The following is a 22618-nucleotide window of genomic DNA, read 5'->3' as shown; positions in this document are numbered from 1 at the left end:
CAAGAAGGACTGGCACGTACAGCTGTCACAAGAAGGACTGACACGTACAGCTGTCACAAGAAGGACTGGCACGTACAGCTGTCACAAGAAGGACTGGCACGTACAGCTGTCACAAGAAGGACTGGCACGTACAGCTGTCACAAGAAGGACTGACACGTACAGCTGTCACAAGAAGGACTGGCACGTACAGCTGTCACAAGAAGGACTGGCACGTACAGCTGTCACAAGAAGGACTGGCACGTACAGCTGTCACAAGGACTGGCACGTACAGCTGTCACAAGAAGGAGAGGCACGTACAGCTGTCACAAGAAGGACTGACACGTACAGCTGTCACAAGAAGGACTGACACGTACAGCTGTCACAAGAAGGACTGGCACGTACAGCTGTCACAAGAAGGACTGGCACGTACAGCTGTCACAAGAAGGACTGGCACGTACAGCTGTCACAAGAAGGACTGACACGTACAGCTGTCACAAGAAGGACTGGCACGTACAGCTGTCACAAGAAGGACTGGCTCATAAAAGCCACATATAAATCTGAGGTTACCAGCAGGTGCGTCGCCTGACACCTCCTCTGAGCTGGTGGGCCACAGGAGGATGGGGCGGAGGTGTTGAGGTGAAAGAAGGTTATACAAGAGTAAACATCACACACACTGTGTTACGTGACGAGACACCCTCAGGTGCTGGCTACAAGGGGCGGCAGGAGACACAACCACTCACAAACACAGGACCAGGGAACCCAAACACATCCTTTAACAACATCAAAATAAAGTCAGTAGAACACAGGACGATGGTTTGATGGTGAGTGGTGTTCGTAAACCAAGGATGGCTCGACGCAAGACCGAGTCAGACATGACTTACTGACGAAGACAAGCGTCACAGTTTTTCCCTCACTCACTTACGAAGGGGAAGTAGTGACGTGCTGGTCTAGTTAACCTCACCAATACATGACCACCTGAGTTTCCTCAACTAGCATTGGTCGATGACATCGCCTTCATGTAATATTACCTAACGAGTAAATACCAAGACAAATAATATCTCCTTCATTGTATACTGAAAATGTACAACATATATGGGACGTTATTTCCATTATCTGTAGGACGCTGGATGTACCGGAACCAAATTACAACGGAAATAATAATGACATTGGAATGGTGTGTGAGTCGGCGCGACGTGGCCTCGACTTCACGGAGGAAGAATACATTTTCCAAAACAGATGGACCATCAACCCGCCACGTACCTACCTGAGGGCCGTAGATGTGGTATCCTCGGGGCCCAATCTGTGGAAGAGAGAGAAGGAATCATATCAAAAAATGTTACACACGTTAACCCGGGACAGGAAAATGATGACCATTTACTGTTACAAAGTACAAGTTGAACCACAAGTTACATCTCAGTTCTGTTTCCTACCACTCTGTAAATGTGAACTTTCCTACCACTCTGTAAACGTGAACTTTCCTACCACTCTGTAAACATGAACTTTCCTACCACTCTGTAAATGTGAACTTTCCTACCACTCTGTAAACATGAACTTTCCTACCACTCTGTAAATGTGAATTTTCCTACCACTCTGTAAACATGAACTTTCCTACCACTCTGTAAATATGAACTTTCCTACCACTCGGTAAATGTGAACTTTCCTACCACTCTGTAAATGTGAATTTTCCTACCACTCTGTAAACATGAACTTTCCTACCACTCTGTAAATGTGAACTTTCCTACCACTCTGTAAACATGAACTTTCCTACCACTCTGTAAATGTGAACTTTCCTACCACTCTGTAAACATGAACTTTCCTACCACTCTGTAAATGTGAACTTTCCTACCACTCTGTAAACATGAACTTTCCTACCACTCTGTAAATATGAACTTTCCTACCACTCTGTAAACATGAACTTTCCTACCACTCTGTAAACATGAACTTTCCTACCACCCTGTAAACATGAACTTTCCTACCACTCAATAAATATGAATTTTCCTACCACTCTGTAAACATGAACTTTCCTACCACTCTGTAAACATGAACTTGTGAAACCTTGAGACAAGTTCGGCTTTACCTGAAGTGATGATTCCCCGCAGTAACTCTCTGGTGTCCATCTGTTCCTCGTAGTGTATTCACCGACGTTAAATATCCCTCTCTCTCTCTCTCTCTCTCTCTCTCTCTCTCTCTCTCTCTCTCTCTCTCTCTCTCTCTCTCTCTCTCTCTCTCTCTCCGTCTCCTCCAGAAAGCTATCGTTGGATGATCATTGCTCCTGTAACCCACCATGAATGAGTACGGCACTTTACTAACAACAAGTTCATCCAAGTTGTTACTAGCTAAGAGAGATAAAGTGACCCGTGACCCAGACCTGTGACCCAGACCTGTGACCCCGGCCAGTGACCCAGGCCAGTGACCCAGGCCCGTGAACTGAATGCGTGACCTAGAAATGGTCACCTTTCACCGCTAGCCACCTTGCTCTCCCCCTGCACCTCGTCCTTTGTCACTATCATCTTCACTCCACACACACACACACACACGCACACACACACACACGCACACACTCGTGGGTGTTCAAGATAAGGCAAACTCTTCACTACTGTCAGCTTACGTGAGCAACAGTTCCGGTTCCTTCATCACAGCCAGCGTACGACACAGCAAAGCTTGCCACAGTTGTAGGTTCACGTTGGAGGAACGCTACCCATGCGACGCCGCCAGGATATGATGATCCAGCAACCTCCACTGTTTAGATGACTCACAACACACTTCCACATACTGTCCACTGTAGAACAAACTCCCTTCCCTCTCCCGGTCATAAGTGATGACCGTAAGAATGAGACTACCAGTGGACCAGGGTCACTGGAGAATCGTACCTTAGATAAGGACTCTTCCAGACCAGTGTTAAAGACCCGTAACGTAAAATAAATATGTACAACATTCAATCCGCAGCGATATATTCAGTGGCATCAAACCATAAGAACTTACGGTCAAATAAACACGAAACTTAGTCTCCAAATCCACCCCTCTGGTTTTGGCCCCACCACAAGTACATGAACTGTATTATCAAAGGGACGACTATTATCAAGCTCGTATACCATGTATGACCCACACACGCCATGTAAACATGACCAATTACCATCATACATCCAGCCGGTTACACGACACCTCCGTCCGTGCTCAGCACACATCATAACATGATCACATCATATAACACAGCTCAACACACATCATAAGCATGAGCACATCATAAACACAGCTCAACACACATCATACATGATCACATCATAAACACATCATAACATGATCACATCATAACATGAATCACATCATAAACACAGCTCAACACACATCATAACATGATCACATCATAAACACATCAGAACATGATCACATCATAAACACAGCTCAACAGACATCATAACATGATCACATCATAAACACATCATAACATGATCACATCATAAACACAGCTCAACACACATCATAACATGATCACATCATAAACACATCATAACATGATCACATCATAAACACAGCTCAACACACATCATAACATGATCACATCATAAACACAGCTCAGCACACATCATAACATGATCACATCATAAACACATCATAACATGATCACATCATAAACACAGCTCAACACACATCATAACATGATCACATCATAAACACAGCTCAACACACATCATAACATGATCACTTCGTAAACACATCATAACATGATCACATATAAACACAGCTCAACACACATCATAACATGATCACATCATAAACACATCATAACATGATCACATCATAAACACAGCTCAACACACATCATAACATGATCACATCATAAACACAGCTCAACACACATCATAACATGATCACATCATAAACACAGCTCAACACACATCATAACATGATCACATCATAAACACATCATAACATGATCACATCATAAACACAGCTCAACACACATCATAACATGATCACATCATAAACACATCATAACATGATCACATCATAAACACAGCTCAACACACATCATAACATGATCGCATCATAAACACAGCTCAGCACACATCATAACATGATCACATCATATAACACAGCTCAACAAACATCATAACATGATCACATCATTAAACACAGCTCAACAAACATCATAACATGATCACATCATAACACAGCTCAACACACATCATAAACATGTATCACATCATAAACACAGGCTCAACAAACATCATAACATGTCACATCATAAACACAGCTCAACACACATCATAACATGATCGCATCATAAACACAGCTCAAACACATCATAACATGATCACATCATAAACACAGCTCAACAAACATCATAACATGATCACATCATAAACACAGCTCAACAAACATCATAACATGATCACATCATAAACACAGCTCAACACACATCATAACATGATCACATCATAAACACAGCTCAACAAACATCATAACATGATCACATCATAAATCACAGCTCAACACACATCATACATGATCACATCATAAACAATCATAACATGATCACATCCATAACACAGCTCAACACACATCATAACATGATCACATCATAAACACATCATAACATGATCACATCATAAACACAGCTCAACACACATCATAACATGATCACATCATAAACACAGCTCAACACACATCATAACATGATCACATCATAAACACAGCTCAACACACATCATAACATGATCACATCATAAACACAGCTCAACAAACATCATAACATGATCACATCATAAACACATCATAACATGATCACATCATAAACACAGCTCAACACACATCATAACATGATCACATCATAAACACAGCTCAGCACACATCATAACATGATCACATCATAAACACAGCTCAACACACATCATAACATGATCACATCATAAACACAGCTCAACACACATCATAACATGATCACATCATAAACACAGCTCAACACACATCATAACATGATCACATCATAAACACATCATAACATGATCACATCATAAACATAGCTCAACACACATTATAACATGATCACATCATAAACACAGCTCAACACACATCATAACTTGATGATTCATCATGACATGTCGCTAAACGTATGCGAAAACTTGATCACAACTGCAATCAGGATACGGATAAGTGTATGAGAATCTGTTATTTGGATTGAGGAATTTAAAGGTAATAAACAAGTGTGTCCGTTTTACATGATTAACATGACTGTTGCCGTTGGCTGGCTGCTGAAATACATTAAAGAAAACGTAATGGGACATAAAACACTGCGTTTCCTGCCATGAACGTCGTAATACTCTAATGATACCTGGTCTTTCATCCTAGTGTTGGAATACATCGAGTGTAGCTCGTGTGTGTGTGTGTGTGTGTGTGTGTGTGTGTGCCAACACTAACCTTGGCACGGGTTCCTTTTAATGACATCCTATTCTCGGGGTGTCATTACCGGCACAGGTCGGGCATGTGTATGGCTGTGAGTGCAGTGGGTTCTCACAAGGCCGATGCATGTATGTGTTCTGAGAGACCTGTCTCGTGTATCACTTTCTCGTTCGGTATATGAATGTCTTAAATCTAAATGAAAAAAAAAAATCCATCAAGAAAAATGCAAAAATTATAAGGAATGTAAAGTGTGCACGGGGTAGAGGAAATTGGAACGATGTGGTATACAGGGGGCGACGTTCTGTCACAGGGCTGAACTATGGCATATGAAGCGGTCAAGGGAAGCCACAATAAGGTATGCGAGACCTGGATAGGGAGCTGTGGTTTCGGTCCATTACACTTGACAACTAAAGAATGGATGTGAGCGAATGAGACCATTCTTCGTCTGTTCTTGGCGCTAGCTCGCTAACGCAAAAAACGGCGAACGAGTATGAAATAGTATCTATACACGACAAAAACGAGCTCTGAGCAGGATGATACGATCCTTAGGTACGATGGCCTGACATTTGACCTGACCTCTAGGGTCGGGTTGAAGGTCAGGTTATCACACCCAAAAGTCGTTTTCCATGTGCTGGAAGGTCGTACCTGTCGAGGTCTAAAGTTATACCATTATGCTGAAAGGTCGTACCTTCCTTCCAGGGTCGTATTGCTCACGCTCAAGAGGTTAAAGACGATCATTTGTTAAATATTGTATGTCTGACGTATTGCATAAATCCTGGCTGAACGACTTGTAGCTGTTCAAAATCATTAAACTTAACCACACAGACAGACAGACACACACACACACACACACAAGTGGCATAGGAAGATCTGTGTCTTCTAGTTAAATTCCTGACATTATATTTCCATTTCTGGCAAACAAATTTTCGTCCCATGTTATTTTCTTTAACAAAGGCACGAAGTATTTTTTCTTCTTCTGGTTTGCTGTTTTTGCTTCCAGAATCCTTTATCTATATAACCCGCCTAATATCTTATCTCTCGTACTTAAATACCTCTTATCTCGTCTCCCCAGTACCATTATCTCCAGCTTCCTGATGCTCTTTCTCTAAAAATCTGTCTCCTATCTCGCAACCCTCCAATGTCGAGTCCCTCATCTCTTCACCACAATCTCTCATATTCTAGAGACCATTCGTCTCTCCATCTCCCGTCATCTCTCGTCTCCCGGATCTCCACCAGCCATAGGGAGGAGAGTCAGCCTAGGCAATAATGTGGGCGACGGCAGCTTTCCACGCACAACACCACTTATCCCAGCTCTTCAACTGACGGCTTACGTCTCCACATTTATTACGGTGTTCCCGTAGTCTCCTCACGGATAGACAGGCACTGTTCACAGACCCGCCTCGAACTGGGTCACAGATATTACGGAAGATGAAAATGTAGTTTTTGTGATTACCTTCAACTTCCTTGGTCTGATCAACTCTCCGTAGAAAAAAAAAAAAAAAATCCACGGCTATATTTGGTTAATTGTGGATCCAGCGCCGGTGTTGAGGCCAGAGATGAACTAACTCCTTGGTCAAAAAATTCTTGCCATAGTTTCTCAAGAGTTTCGTTCTTTCACCGGGTCCAAGTGCTGGCTTTAGCTAAAGGAACATCCCTTGCAGCTGGTAAGCATTTATCAAAACGTCTCATACAGTTGGTTGATAATGACCACAGGAGTGTTTCAAACGAGGTGGCTGGCAGGTATCAACCACAAGAACGTCTGTATTGCGTTGGCTGGTAGTAACTAGAGATGCGTCGTCAGCGAGCTGGGGAGTAAGGCAGCGTTTCATGTGGGTTGGGTTAGGTGGGATTGAATAAGGTCGCGTCTATAATGGAGTTTGAAGTTCCCAACTCATGCAGCGTTTACTGTGGTCTGGGAGGTACGTCTTATACAGCCTGGGGTGACATCTCGTAAGAGCTGGCCAGGGTTCACTGGTAAAGACGTCACTCATGCCATGGTAACTCCTTAATGACAGACCGTCACGTTTGACTTTACGTTAGGCCCCCCCCCTGTCGCTACTTACAGAGGCGATAGCCATCACCCGATGAATGCAGTCACTTGACCGGCTGATGCATATTGTCAGATGTCACCAGTGCCAGTAACTGGTAGCCTGCTGCATCTCGCTAGTCTTGCCTACAGTCGTACATATACAAATCAACATTACGTGAGACGTAACTGCTGGTCGACTCTGCATGTGTGTTTGTTCTGCATCGTAGTGAACATCTGCGACTAATCAGGTCAGAACTGTCAATGATTCCTCAGGCGCGAGCTGTCCCATCTGAGGGCGCGAGTAACGAGACGCAGAAGGAGCAGGGCACCACTCTAACCCCACTAGACACGTACTAGTAAGAGAAACCATCTTTAACGTCCATACGCTAATAATTACAGAAACGTCCCCCAACTGGCTGGTAAGTATGAACTAAAATGAACCAACCACGTGAGCTGTCTCGTGATGTATGGAGGAACTTATGACTGGCAATCGTCAATCTCTGCTGTGGTGACATAAGTAAATGTCACTCCACACATCTGGCTGAGGGCTCCCCTGACAGCGGCCTGACGTGGTGGTGGCAGAATCAATCATAGGTCGCCGCCCCAGGCCACTGTAATTAACGCATTAGTCAACTGACACATCTAACCTCACACTGACCCCACGTGACCTTAACGACATGGAGGAGCCCCCTTCCCTCCCCCTCTACTCTGGTCTTCCACCAATGAACGAGATTGTTTAGCTCCCAAGGAGGGGGGTACTGTAATATGCTGGGGTCACTGTCGTGTTCCCTTTACCATCAACAAGGGTGGCCTGGTACCTTGGCCCGCACGTAAATCATACAGCAACCAGTCACCTGTGTCAGTCAAGCAGTTCACTCGCCTCATACAATAAGTGTACTAGTATTCGCACGTGAAGTCTGGCCTACGTCACTCCTAACTTCACGATCCAGTGGGGTCGTCGTCTCCTTCGTCATCAGGAGCAGCACAACATGCGATTCGTGACTTACTTCCTAACCCGGCTGATCTCCACGTTCCCTCCAGGCTACGAGGCCTCATTTGCCTCCCATCTGGGTTAACGGCAGCAAAGATACGAGACCTTATGATCTGCTCTTTCTTTTTGGTGCAGGACTTTGAGACCTTGCGCCTCACCTCCTGTAGCTGCCCTACAAGATGCGGCAGTCACAGGCCTCCCCTACAGAACGCCCTCCCATTACCTCCCGTCCAACACCATGGGAATCCTGCCAACATCACTTCACCTTACGTTGTTTGACCTCACCCTACCAGATTCCTGCACCTCCAGTAGTAACCTGCCCTGGGCTACATCACCTCAGTACTCCCGTAAAGCGCGTATTCTTGAGCTAAGACGACATGACAACTGTATACTGTAAACAAGACTGTCTCCTTCACTCTACCTATACCGTAACCTCAGCCAGGTACCCAGTTTATCGACCAACCACCAAGTGAAGAAGAAGAGCTGTACTGACTGTGGACCGGCTCCTACCACCAGGATTTGACTCCATGTGGGCTCGACCCTGGGCGGCCCGTACATGCGTCACGGACAATAATGCTAATTTGCCTTCCGTAACACCCCCTCTCTCTCAGTCGTCACCAACACAAAAGAACCTCATCAGACACGTAAGTAAGCACTCATAAAATGTCGTAAACGAGCTGTCAAGTGATAACTAAAGGAACGTATTTTAACAAGGTGACAGGTACTCACAAAACAAAACCTCTCTCAAGATAGACAGATAAAAAGAAACCTTGCACCATTTCTTGGGTAATGAGGAAGGAGAACCTTACGCAAGTTGCTCATTTATGAGTAAGGTAACGTCACACATGGGTATCTTAGGTACAGGGACGTGCTATACAGCTTGGCAAAGCAAAACACCTCGATCGTCGGGCAGAAAACTAAAGGAATTCATCTTACATAACACGTTGTACCAAGAGGAAATTCTCTCACGGGGGTGAGAAATATTAACGAAAGGCACGTGCCACACTGGCAGGCAAGGATGAACGACCAGTAAGGCAGTGTGGTGGCGTGTTGTAAGCACGAAGTGAAGGAACGTCTCGTGGGCTGACAAGCATAAACGAACACCCCAGACAAGGTGGCAGGTATGAACTGAAGGAACAGCACTTAGAGCTGACAGAGGGAGAGGGAACGCATCTGAATTATTGGCAGGTATAAAAGACTGTTAAGTGCCGTGGTACTGAATCGTATATTACTGTCTCCTATACCCTAATGCTTTTTCATGCAATGTGTCTTCAGTCTCCCTTTAGACCTGTCTTGCAACGCTGAGCAGGGCAATAATATGTGAGAGAAACCGTTTCTATTTGATCGCATTCAAAAACAAAGTCTTAATGTATTAACAGGAGTGAACTACAGCATCGCCCAGATACGGTGCATATACCTTATATATATATATATATATATATATATATATATATATATATATATATATATATATATATAACGTGACTCCGCCTGCTTATGGTTAAACCGCGATTGAAAAGTCACCGACCGTGTGCCAGGCGCTGGCATCCTCTGTTAAGGGAAATGAGTATAGTCTGATCTAACAAATTCTCACTTCAAAGGAGTTCATCATTTCCCTGCTACCTGAAGTGGCGCAGCCTTGGAGCAGCACAAGCTCTTGGAATAAAGGTCCTGAAGCGCATATATATAATTTTCCAAAAGAAGGAACAGAGAAAGGGGCCAGGTGAGGATATTCCCTCAAAGGCCCAGTCCTCTGTTCTTAACGCTACCTCGCTATCGCGGGAAATGGCGGTGAAAAAAAAAAAAAAATATATATATATATATATATATATATATATATATATATATATATATATATATATAGATAGATAGATAGAGATAGATAGATAGATATATGTATATACATAACGTTTGTCTCATGTTGGCTGTATGAAGGGTCGACCCCTGCCCCGGAGGTACCACTGGGGATGGTAAGGGGAGGTACCACAGGGGAAGGCACCACAGGGAGGAGTGGTTGGTGGGGATGACCTCATATATGACAACATGAGGTTATTGAGGTCGAGAGTGAGGTGTGAGGGAGGTGTGAGTGAGGGAGGGAGGGAGGTGAGGTAAGTCCGGCAGTAATGAGGTCAACACACCAGTAATGGAGAGGAGATATGGCAGGGATCACGAGTCCCGCCCATGGGGGTCCAGCACACTGATGGCTATCATCATTATATTGTACACACGCGCACCAAGGAACAGGACACACACACACACATACCAGGTACTGAGGCACCAGGTTAGACATACCAGGTACTGAGGCACCAGGTTAGACACACCAGGTACTGAGGCACCAGGTTAGACATACCAGGTACTGAGGCACCAGGTTAGACATACCAGGTACTGAGGCACCAGGTTAGACATACCAGGTACTGAGGCACCAGGTTAGACATACCAGGTACTGAGGCACCAGGTTAGACACACCAGGTACTGAGGCACCAGGTCAGACATACCAGCTACTGAGGCACCAGGTTAGACATACCAGGTACTGAGGCACCAGGTTAGACATACCAGCTACTGAGGCACCAGGTTAGACATACCAGCTACTGAGGCACCAGGTTAGACATACCAGCTACTGAGGCACCAGGTTAGACATACCAGCTACTGAGGCACCAGGTTAGACACACCAGGTACTGAGGCACCAGGTTAGACATACCAGGTACTGAGGCACCAGGTTAGACATACCAGGTACTGAGGCACCAGGTTAGACATACCAGGTACTGAGGCACCAGGTTAGACATACCAGGTACTGAGGCACCAGGTTAGACATACCAGGTACTGAGGCACCAGGTTAGACATACCAGCTACTGAGGCACCAGGTTAGACATACCAGCTACTGAGGCACCAGGTTAGACATACCAGGTACTGAGGCACCAGGTTAGACATACCAGGTACTGAGGCACCAGGTTAGACATACCAGGTACTGAGGCACCAGGTTAGACGGACGGACTTAATTAATTTTAGAAGAAGTGAGAAAGTTACGAGGTGAATTTATTATCCCTGTTCCAAATCATGTGAGTCTTCTGCAGTCTTGGTGTAGGCGAGTATGTAAAGCTGGATCAGCGGGTTGTCAGCACGAAGGACGAGTTTTCCTACGACACAAATTTCTATTTTTTCATTGAGGCAAATCGTTAGCATCATGAATGACCGACTCGCCATCAAGAGTCGTTCACGCCAACACCATTCACGATGTAGAAAAACACGACGACAAATACCTGCTTCACGTGCACGACTCACACCCCCACGGCGGATCAAAATGTATTTCTCCTCATTATTTCTTTGCCTTCCTCCTCACCCACAACTACGATTTACTCTCCTGTTCCCCTCCACACTCACAAAAAAGCCTCAAAATATCACAAATCGTTTTAAGATGTCTTTATTCTTCGTAATTCTTTTGTATTCTTCTATATTAACAAGAGCCATGGCACCTGAGTGATGTGGGGAGAGGGGAGTTCACACAGGGGCAACATTATGTCTGAAGGCGGAGGAAAGTCACATGTACACACACACCTTGAGCGACTTGACGGTGATGAGGGGCAAGCCAGTGACACTTCCCAGCTATAAGAGCTCAGTGGTGACGTGGCCAAGCAAGAGCCACGCGGGGGGAATATATTAATGGCAGGCAATACATGCACAGCAAGATGTCTGCCAGGCAGAGGTGCTGTGTCGCAAGCAGACGCTCATTAATTCCAAGCATGATTGATGAACATGGTTTTATATCAAAAACGCTAATTGGGATCAAGATCAGAAGGCTGGGCGATCAAACGACCCGGCCTTCTATTTCTAGCTTCCGCCTCTCACACGACTGCCAAAAGGGCGTGTGAGATGTGGGATGTAGCAGAGGATTATGAGCCTGGAGGCTGAGGCTACACATCTCATTACCACATCTATGGTCGTGGTCGTCTGCTGGTCTCTCTCTCTCTCTCTCTCTCTCTCTCTCTCTCTCTCTCTCTCTCTCTCTCTCTCTCTCTCTCTCTCTCTGAGTTTTCTGCCTACGTCATATTTGTGTAAACTCGCCATCTGTATGCCTAGCCTGACAGAATGTCCCTCTCACTGCCCATCTCTAAACTTTCTCAAATGATGGTTTTCATCCAGAGACCCACCTACATATAGTACAAGAAATCACACACTTGTACTGTGAGTACAAAGTACAAAGGCCAAGAGGACGAGAGCTTCGTCTTCATGTGCGCGAGGTACTAGCTCAAAACATGTCCTTGTGTGCTAACCAGTACAACCACATGTAACATGTCACCTGGTCATGGTAACTTGCACTCAACACAGACCTGTGACTTGCTCATTCATATGTTGCATTACCAGCGAGGCTCTCCACTACCAGAAAACCATCACTCGCCCCACGACACCAATACACCTCCTTCATGGGATCTTATTCTAGCGTTGTGAAAGGCTGAAAAATATGGGATTCAACTCGTTACTTGAAACAAAAGGAAACAGGTATATGTGTGCAAGTCTGAGGGCGAGTTTGAAAATGAGTATTTGTCCTGCACAGTTACAACATATAGAGATTCGTCAAAATCAATGGATTGAAGAACGATGTAGATCTTGTCCCCCACACTTGTGTACAAGTGATCTTTTCACCGACATAAGAGTCGTCTTAGGAAAGAAAAAGGAAAATAGAAACTCAAAAAAAAAAAAGGAAAATAGAAACTCAAAAAAGAGGAAAATAGAAACTAAAAAAAAGGAAAACAGACTCAAAAAAAAGGAAAATAGAAACTCAAAAAAAAAGGAAAATAGAAACTCAAAAAAGAGGAAAATAGAAAAAAAAAATAGAAAAAAGTGTGTCTGGTTAGCATATGCTGCAAAAAAACACACACACACAACCATCCAGCCCCACCATTCAAAATGTCTGTACCTAAATAATGGGTTTGGGTCCAGTATTTCAAAGTTCGTGTAGCACATCCCCTCCACCCAGACAACCCAAACAACGAGCTTATATTTTGTGTTATCAAATTATTACGATATATTGTAGGTTGAAGCAAATACATTAGCAATAGTCATTTTCACTGGATGGTGGTCATTATAACGTAATTCTGGCGAAAACTGGAACTGTTGGATGACTGGTGTTATGAATGACGTACACTGTTGTTTGTGAACTGGAACTGAGCGATCATATAGTATGATAATCGGGAATATGTGATGTGTGCATTTTGTCGCATAAGATAAGGGTATAATTTTCTATTCTTATTTCACTAAATTCATAATTTTTTTGTTCGTTTTTCTATTTCATATGAAAAGAAGTGTATGTTGAAGGGGTCACTCAGATATATAGAAAAACTCCAGTCTCGGTTGTACAATATAGTCTGTTTTACTTTAAAAATTTCCCAGTTTACTTTCTTGTCATCTCCCAGTTTACTTTCTTGTCATTAAAAGATCTTTTTTTTTCTTTTTTTTCGCTGTCAGAAGTTGTATATCACCACCATCAGCTGCGCGATACATCGCAAAGTACGGTAACTTGGCACCGACACGCTGTCTTGTGGAAGGTATTAAAATAATACTGTGGCGTTATAACACGCTAAGTGCTCCTACCTCATACCACCAGACCATCCTAAATGAACCGGCCCAAGTCCGGACACAGCTGTGCTACGGGGCCTAATGTGTCAGTGTGGCATACAAGATGTGTTTTCTGTATACAGTACTACTCACATAATGCATTCAGTCCAGTCTACTTCACGCGTGATCGGCACGGGGAAAGGCATTACCAGCTAGGCTATAAACTAAACTGCAGATCTCACAAACTGCAGGAGGCTACAGTGGCAGTCGGGCTCTTCATAAAAGAATCGAACTTTTGCCATGCATTCGTTTAATATAGAGGTTCATAAACCAGGTGGTTTAGTTGAATGAAGAGTAGCACTGCATACTGTGTAAGGTTTTATATAGTGGAATATAACGAAAAGGCAAGCTACAATGTGAATTGCCTTGAAATGCAAAACATGTTTGACTTGGGTGTAATATTCTCTGGTGACTTAAAGCCAAGTAAGCAGTGCACAGAAGCGGTGAAAAGAGCGAACAAACTTCTTGGATTCATAAGTAAATTCTTCGAATCTAAGTCCAGGTGAATAAGTACTCTTTACAATTCACTGGTTCGTCCGCATCTTGAAGACTTGTGGTCAGCTTTGGTCATCCCACCTCAAGAGAGAGAGAGAGAGAGAGAGAGAGAGAGAGAGAGAGAGAGAGAGAGAGAGAGAGAGAGAATGGAGAGAGTACAGCGCCGGGCTAACAAGATGATTCCCGGACTGAGAAACAAATCCTACGAGATGACATTCTACGAACTGAATCTATTCATCTTAGAAAAGAGGGTGTTAAGAGGTGATCTAGTACAATTATTCAAAATGTTAAGAAGTGATCTAATACAATTATTCAAAATGTTAAGAGGTGATCTAATACAATTATTCAAAATGTTAAGAGATGATCTAATACAATTATTCAAAATGTTAAGAAGTGATCTAATACAATTATTCGAAATGTTAAGAGGTGATCTACTACAATTATTCGAAATGTTAAGAGGTGATCTACTACAATTATTCAAAATGTTAAGAGATGATCTAATACAATTATTCAAAATGTTAAGAGATGATCTAATACAATTATTCAAAATGTTAAGAGATGATCTAATACAATTATTCAAAATGTTAAGAGATGATCTAATACAATTATTCAAAATGTTAAGAAGTGATCTAATACAATTATTCAAAATGTTAAGAGATGATCTAATACAATTATTCAAAATGTTAAGAGATGATCTAATACAATTATTCAAAATGTTAAGAGATGATCTAATACAATTATTCAAAATGTTAAGAGATGATCTAATACAATTATTCAAAATGTTAAGAGATGATCTAATACAATTATTCAAAATGTTAAGAGGTGATCTAATACAATTATTCAAAATGTTAAGAGGTGATCTAATACAATTATTCAAAATGATCAAAGGCTCTGATGATCTATCAAGTTACCTAAGATTTGATTGGTCAGATTTTACACGTAGTGATGGATTGTACAAAACTCGTGGGTCAACGATTTTCCTCGAACAAAGCGAAATGCTGTATCTTCAACAGGATTAACAAAGAGAACGAATCGCTAAGTAGAGTGGTTGAAAGCAGTGCTATCATAGATACGTTGAAGAATAGACGTGATAAATATTTCGCTTCAAGTAAACGACATTTATCATTTCCGCCTCGATAATTTCACGTAAAATGACAATTTGCAAGTTATTCTCTTTAAATTATCAGTATGCCATCTAACTTTTACCACACTAGTCTGTGAGTTTCAGACATCTTCCACTTTAACAAACCGCCTCAAAAGGATCCAATGGTCTGCTGCTGTTTGAATTCCTTTGTACGGTATAGACGAGGAAAGAATCACAGGTGGGAGGAGTGAGGCCTTGTATACACGGAGAATTAATACGGCTACCGGGTCATATGTGAACACGAGTATCAAATTTCACAAGTACGAGTAACCACAACTGTACGTGAGAACGAGTGTACGGGCGGACACGAGTATTCTACGTCTTGGTGGTTAATAACGAAGGACATCTTCCTCAACCAGCCGGGACCCGGGATCACACACAACATGGTCGACTCAGCCCATCTGCCAGGGACAAGGACAGTATGGTCTTCCTTGTGGAGGAAGGAAACAGTTAAGGCGTCATACTGGCTCAAGATGGGGAGGTGTGTGTGTGTGTGTGTGGGGATGCTGCTGGTGATCTGTCTCTGTAACAACACCTAACGGTAAACTCCAACACTTACGCTAACTACACTCACCAAAATTCCCGGGTGTATATACCAGCTCGACCAGTGGACTGCCTCGCCTGAGAGAGTAATTACAGAAGTTGGACAAAATGTTTTCTGCTTAGGTATAATGCATTGCGTAGACCAAAATGTAAAGGCAAGTAATGATACTAACTAATTCAATTTCTTGAGTTTCCCTAATGATCTGTTCCTTATGGTGTGAGATCTGTTTACGTTCTCCGTCTCCTGAAGATGTTCATATGAGTCACGCCATCAACACACACTTGCCATACTTCTCGTACCACAATGCTTCCGTCTGCTCACGTAACATTTGTCCTTGTCATTTCAGAACGACTCCAACTTTCCAGTAACTAACTTGGCAACGGACCAACTCTTCCTTGTTGATTAAACAAAAGACGAGAATCCTGACACCATCAAAATACTTTTTCTCGGCTTTCTTTTTGCTTCTTATTGAAGCCAAGGAAAAGAACAAGTTACATGTCGACATTATTGAGAGGATATTAAGACAGTCCATGTCCACACCATCTTCTATAAACATGGCGACTGATGACACATAGAGCAATAACACCAGCGCAGGAACCTACCTGATCTTTATGTATTAAGATATATTAGCACGACTAACCTAAAGCAAGATGGTGAAGCTCTATACATTCACACCTTATTATCATGATAAAATAATATTGTGCCGGCGAATCCTGTATGGTCTGGTGACAGAGAGGCCACAGTGTCTGCTGCCTCTCTCTTCTCCCACATGCATTTCATTGGGGATTCCAAGCGAGACAAAATCAACTGAAAACATTAGAAGGAAGAAGTGTTTGACCAGTCAGGAGGGTCCAGCATTTACTCATCAGGGTTAAGCAAGCTTCAGGAACGTGGAATGTCTACTGACTGTATCAAGACTCGCCAAGCTTAGGCAAGATAAACTCTCCATCAGTTACGATCGCCAGGTCTGATATGGTACATTACTTCCCACTCGAAACCAAGCAATTCTGATAGAGGTAATAAGGACTCGTCAGGGATAGAGGTAACGTCTACTCGTCAGGGATAGAGGTAACGTCTACTCGTCAGGGATAGAGGTAACGTCTACTCGTCAGGGATAGAGGTAACGTCTACTCGTCAGGGATAGAGGTAACGTCTACTCGTCAGGGACAGAGGTAACGTCTACTGGTCAGGGATAGAGGTAACGTCTACTCGTCAGGGATAGAGGTAACGTCTACTCGTCAGGGACAGAGGTAACGTCTACTCGTCAGGGACAGAGGTAACGTCTACTCGTCAGGGATAGAGGTAACGTCTACTCGTCAGGGATAGAGGTAACGTCTACTCGTCAGGGATAGAGGTAACGTCTACTCGTCAGGGATAGAGGTAACGTCTACTCGTCAGGGATAGAGGTAACGTCTACTCGTCAGGGACAGAGGTAACGTCTACTCGTCAGGGATAGAGGTAACGTCTACTCGTCAGGGACAGAGGTAACGTCTACTCGTCAGGGACAGAGGTAACGTCTACTCGTCAGGGATAGAGGTAACGTCTACTCGTCAGGGATAGAGGTAACGTCTACTCGTCAGGGATAGAGGTAACGTCTACTCGTCAGGGACAGAGTTAACGTCTACTCGTCAGGGATAGAGAAGGTTGGGAAGGACGACGTGTCTATTAATCAGAATGAGGTCAATTAGAACAAGGTCGTCCTCCAAGAGGGCAGGAGTGTTTAGCAATAAGAATCAAGCAGGACTGACGAAGGTCAAGTCTGCTAAGTAACACAGGATCTCGCAAGCCTGAGACTCTACCTCCAACATGGAACCAATGTGTATTCTGATTTCAGACAAGATCTTCGGTGCAAAAGTAGTACAGAAGGGAAGTAAAGTTGAGACATTAACACACAGGAGTCTCGATTCCATGAAAAAAGAAAAAAAAATCTGCTGTTATATGAGCTGAAGGATCACTTCCTTCACCCAACTGGGTGTCAGGCACTGGAAGCCGGACATTACATCCACGTAACACTTCAAACATTTTCATCGACCAAAAAGATCTTCAAATCATGAGAGTGGACATGACCATGAACGATTGTCACAATCAAAATAACTAGTATCTAAAACGTTACAAATATACCACAATGCCTCTGTCAAAAAATAAAAGAACATAACTCGATTTCGAAAATTGAGGGCAACTTACAAGTGACAAAGAAAATGCTACACGATCACGTCGCCATACATATACTACAGTAAAACCCAGACTTGCAAATACACACACACACACCATCTAACTATTCGTCTGCAAAAGTGTACACACGTCACCACCTTATGGTACCAAACCTCGGAATGATATCACTACCTTCCACTACAACTGGAAGTAAACACAAATTTCAATAACCTTCAGACGAGCCATAGCGACCAGCGCACACGTCGAAGAGGAGTCGAGTACAACAGCTTTCACTACAACTGGAAGTAAACACAATTTCAAATAACCTTCAGACGAGCCATAGCGACCAGCGCACACGTCGAAGAGGAGTCGAGTACAACAGCTTTCACTACAACTGGAAGTAAACACAATTTCAAATAACCTTCAGACGAGCCATAGCGACCAGCGCACACGTCGAAGAGGAGTCGAGTACTAAGGTAAATCAGGGTGAATGTAACGAGCCAAAACAAAAGCTGGTTATGGTATAGGAATCCTTCATTTAGGTGCCCAGTAGGCCAGCTACTTCAACTGAACACATGTTTGAAGATCTTGGATAGATGAAGCACATTACATTACCGATAGATTCAACAACATATCGATTGATAAGAAAGGGATCTTATCTTCTGGTGAGAGGCGAGGAAAGGTGATGACTGTGATCACAAGCCAGGTGTGCTCACATCATGATGATGATGACTGTGATCACAAGCAAGGTGTGCTCACATGATGATGATGACTGTGATCACAAGCCAGGTGTGCTCACATGATGATGATGACTGTGATCACAAGCCAGGTGTGCTCACATGATGATGATGACTGTGATCACAAGCCAGGTGTGCTCACATGATGATGATGACTGTGATCACAAGCCAGGTGTGCTCACATGATGATGATGATTGTGATCACAAGCCAGGTGTGCTCACATGATGATGATGACTGTGATCACAAGCCAGGTGTGCTCACATGATGATGATGACTGTGATCACAAGCCAGGTGTGCTCACATGATGATGATGATTGTGATCACAAGCCAGGTGTGCTCACATGATGATGATGACTGTGATCACAAGCCAGGTGTGCTCACATGATGATGATGGCTGTGATCACAAGCCAGGTGTGCTCACATGATGATGATGACTGTGATCACAAGCCACGTGTGCTCACATGATGATGATGACTGTGATCACAAGCCAGGTGTGCTCACATGATGATGATGACTGTGATCACAAGCCACGTGTGCTCACATGATGATGATGACTGTGATCAAAAGCCACGTGTGCTCACATGATGATGATGACTGTGATCACAAGCCAGGTGTGCTCACATGATGATGATGATGACTGTGATCACAAGCCAGGTGTGCTCACATGATGATGATGATGATGACTGTGATCACAACCCAGGTGTGCTCACATGATGATGATGACTGTGATCACAAGCCAGGTGTGCTCACATGATGATGATGATGATGACTGTGATCACAAGCCAGGTGTGTTCACATGATGATGATGACTGTGATCAAAAGCCAGGTGTGCTCACATGATGATGTTGACTGTGATCACAAGCCAGGTGTGCTCACATGATGATGTTGACTGTGATCACAAGCCAGGTGTGCTCACATGATGATGTTGACTGTGATCACAAGCCAGGTGTGCTCACATGATGATGATGATGATGATGACTGTGATCACAAGCCAGGTGTGCTCACATGATGATGATGATGATGATGACTGTGATCACAAGCCAGGTGTGCTCACATGATGATGATGACTGTGATCACAAGCCAGGTGTGCTCACATGATGATGATGACTGTGATCACAAGCCAGGTGTGCTCACATGATGATGATGACTGTGATCACAAGCCAGGTGTGCTCACATGATGATGACTGTGATCACAAGCCAGGTGTGCTCACATGATGATGATGACTGTGATCACAAGCCAGGTGTGCTCACATGATGATGATGACTGTGATCACAAGCCAGGTGTGCTCACATGATGATGATGACTGTGATCACAAGCCAGGTGTGCTCACATGATGATGATGACTGTGATCACAAGCCACGTGTGCTCACATGATGATGATGACTGTGATCACAAGCCACGTGTGCTCACATGATGATGATGACTGTGATCACAAGCCACGTGTGCTCACATGATGATGATGACTGTGATCACAAGCCAGGTGTGCTCACATGATGATGATGATGACTGTGATCACAAGCCAGGTGTGCTCACATGATGATGATGATGATGACTGTGATCACAAGCCAGGTGTGCTCACATGATGATGATGATGATGACTGTGATCACAACCCAGGTGTGCTCACATGATGATGATGACTGTGATCACAAGCCAGGTGTGCTCACATGATGATGATGATGATGACTGTGATCACAAGCCAGGTGTGCTCACATGATGATGATGATGACTGTGATCACAAGCCAGGTGTGCTCACATGATGATGATGACTGTGATCACAAGCCAGGTGTGCTCACATGATGATGATGATGACTGTGATCACAAGCCAGGTGTGCTCACATGATGATGATGACTGTGATCACAAGCCAGGTGTGCTCACATGATGATGATGATGACTGTGATCACAAGCCAGGTGTGCTCACATGATGATGATGATGACTGTGATCACAAGCCAGGTGTGCTCACATGATGATGATGATGACTGTGATCACAAGCCAGGTGTGCTCACATGATGATGATGATGACTGTGATCACAAGCCAGGTGTGCTCACATGATGATGATGATGACTGTGATCACAAGCCAGGTGTGCTCACATGATGATGATGATGATGACTGTGATCACAAGCCAGGTGTGCTCACATGATGATGATGACTGTGATCACAAGCCAGGTGTGCTCACATGATGATGATGATGATGACTGTGATCACAAGCCAGGTGTGCTCACATGATGATGATGATGACTGTGATCACAAGCCAGGTGTGCTCACATGATGATGATGACTGTGATCACAAGCCAGGTGTGCTCACATGATGATGATGACTGTGATCACAAGCCAGGTGTGCTCACATGATGATGATGACTGTGATCACAAGCCAGGTGTGCTCACATGATGATGATGATGACTGTGATCACAAGCCAGGTGTGCTCACATGATGATGATGATGATGACTGTGATCACAAGCCAGGTGTGCTCACATGATGATGATGATGATGACTGTGATCACAAGCCAGGTGTGCTCACATGATGATGATGACTGTGATCACAAGCCACGTGTGCTCACATGATGATGATGACTGTGATCACAAGCCACGTGTGCTCACATGATGATGATGAGGACTGTGATCACAAGCCAGGTGTGCTCACATGATGATGATGATGACTGTGATCACAAGCCAGGTGTGCTCACATGATGATGATGACTGTGATCACAAGCCAGGTGTGCTCACATGATGATGATGACTGTGATCACAAGCCAGGTGTGCTCACATGATAGTGTTGACTGTGATCACAAGCCAGGTGTGCTCACATGATGATGTTGACTGTGATCACAAGCCAGGTGTGCTCACATGATGATGTTGATGACTGTGATCACAAGCCAGTGTGCTCACATGATGATGATGATGACTGTGATCACAAGCCAGGTGTGCTCACATGATGATGATGACTGTGATCACAAGCCAGGTGTGCTCACATGATGATGATGACTGTGATCACAAAGCCAGGTGTGCTCACATGATGATGATGACTGTGATCACAAGCCAGGTGTGCTCACATGATGATGATGACAGTGATCACAAGCCAGGTGTGCTCACATGATGATGATGACTGTGATCACAAGCCAGGTGTGCTCACATGATGATGATGACTGTGATCACAAGCCAGGTGTGCTCACATGATGATGATGATGACTGTGATCACAAGCCACGTGTGCTCACATGATGATGATGATAACTGTGATCACAAGCCAGGTGTGCTCACATGATGATGATGACTGTGATCACAAGCCAGGTGTGCTCACATGATGATGATGATGATGATGACTGTGATCACAAGCCAGGTGTGCTCACATGATGATGATGACTGTGATCACAAGCCAGGTGTGCTCACATGATGATGATGATGATGACTGTGATCACAAGCCAGGTGTGCTCACATGATGATGACTGTGATCACAAGCCAGGTGTGCTCACAGGATGATGATGATGACTGTGATCACAAGCCAGGTGTGCTCACATGATGATGATGACTGTGATC

General features: G+C 43.9%; 1 long non-coding RNA gene across 1 annotated transcript in view; it reads right to left on the bottom strand.

Annotated features, from left to right (window-relative positions):
- The window catches only part of LOC139749631 (uncharacterized), a 597160-nt gene that overhangs the window by 246323 nt on the left and 328219 nt on the right, over positions 1-22618 (bottom strand). The window contains exon 3 of the long non-coding RNA XR_011713004.1: positions 1244-1279. This is a non-coding gene — a long non-coding RNA (uncharacterized lncRNA). The remainder of the gene's footprint in view (positions 1-1243; positions 1280-22618) is intronic.

This window comes from Panulirus ornatus, chromosome 1 (assembly GCF_036320965.1).
Source record: "Panulirus ornatus isolate Po-2019 chromosome 1, ASM3632096v1, whole genome shotgun sequence".
Lineage (NCBI taxonomy): Eukaryota > Metazoa > Arthropoda > Malacostraca > Decapoda > Palinuridae > Panulirus > Panulirus ornatus.
This window is presented reverse-complemented; position numbering and strand designations above follow the sequence as displayed.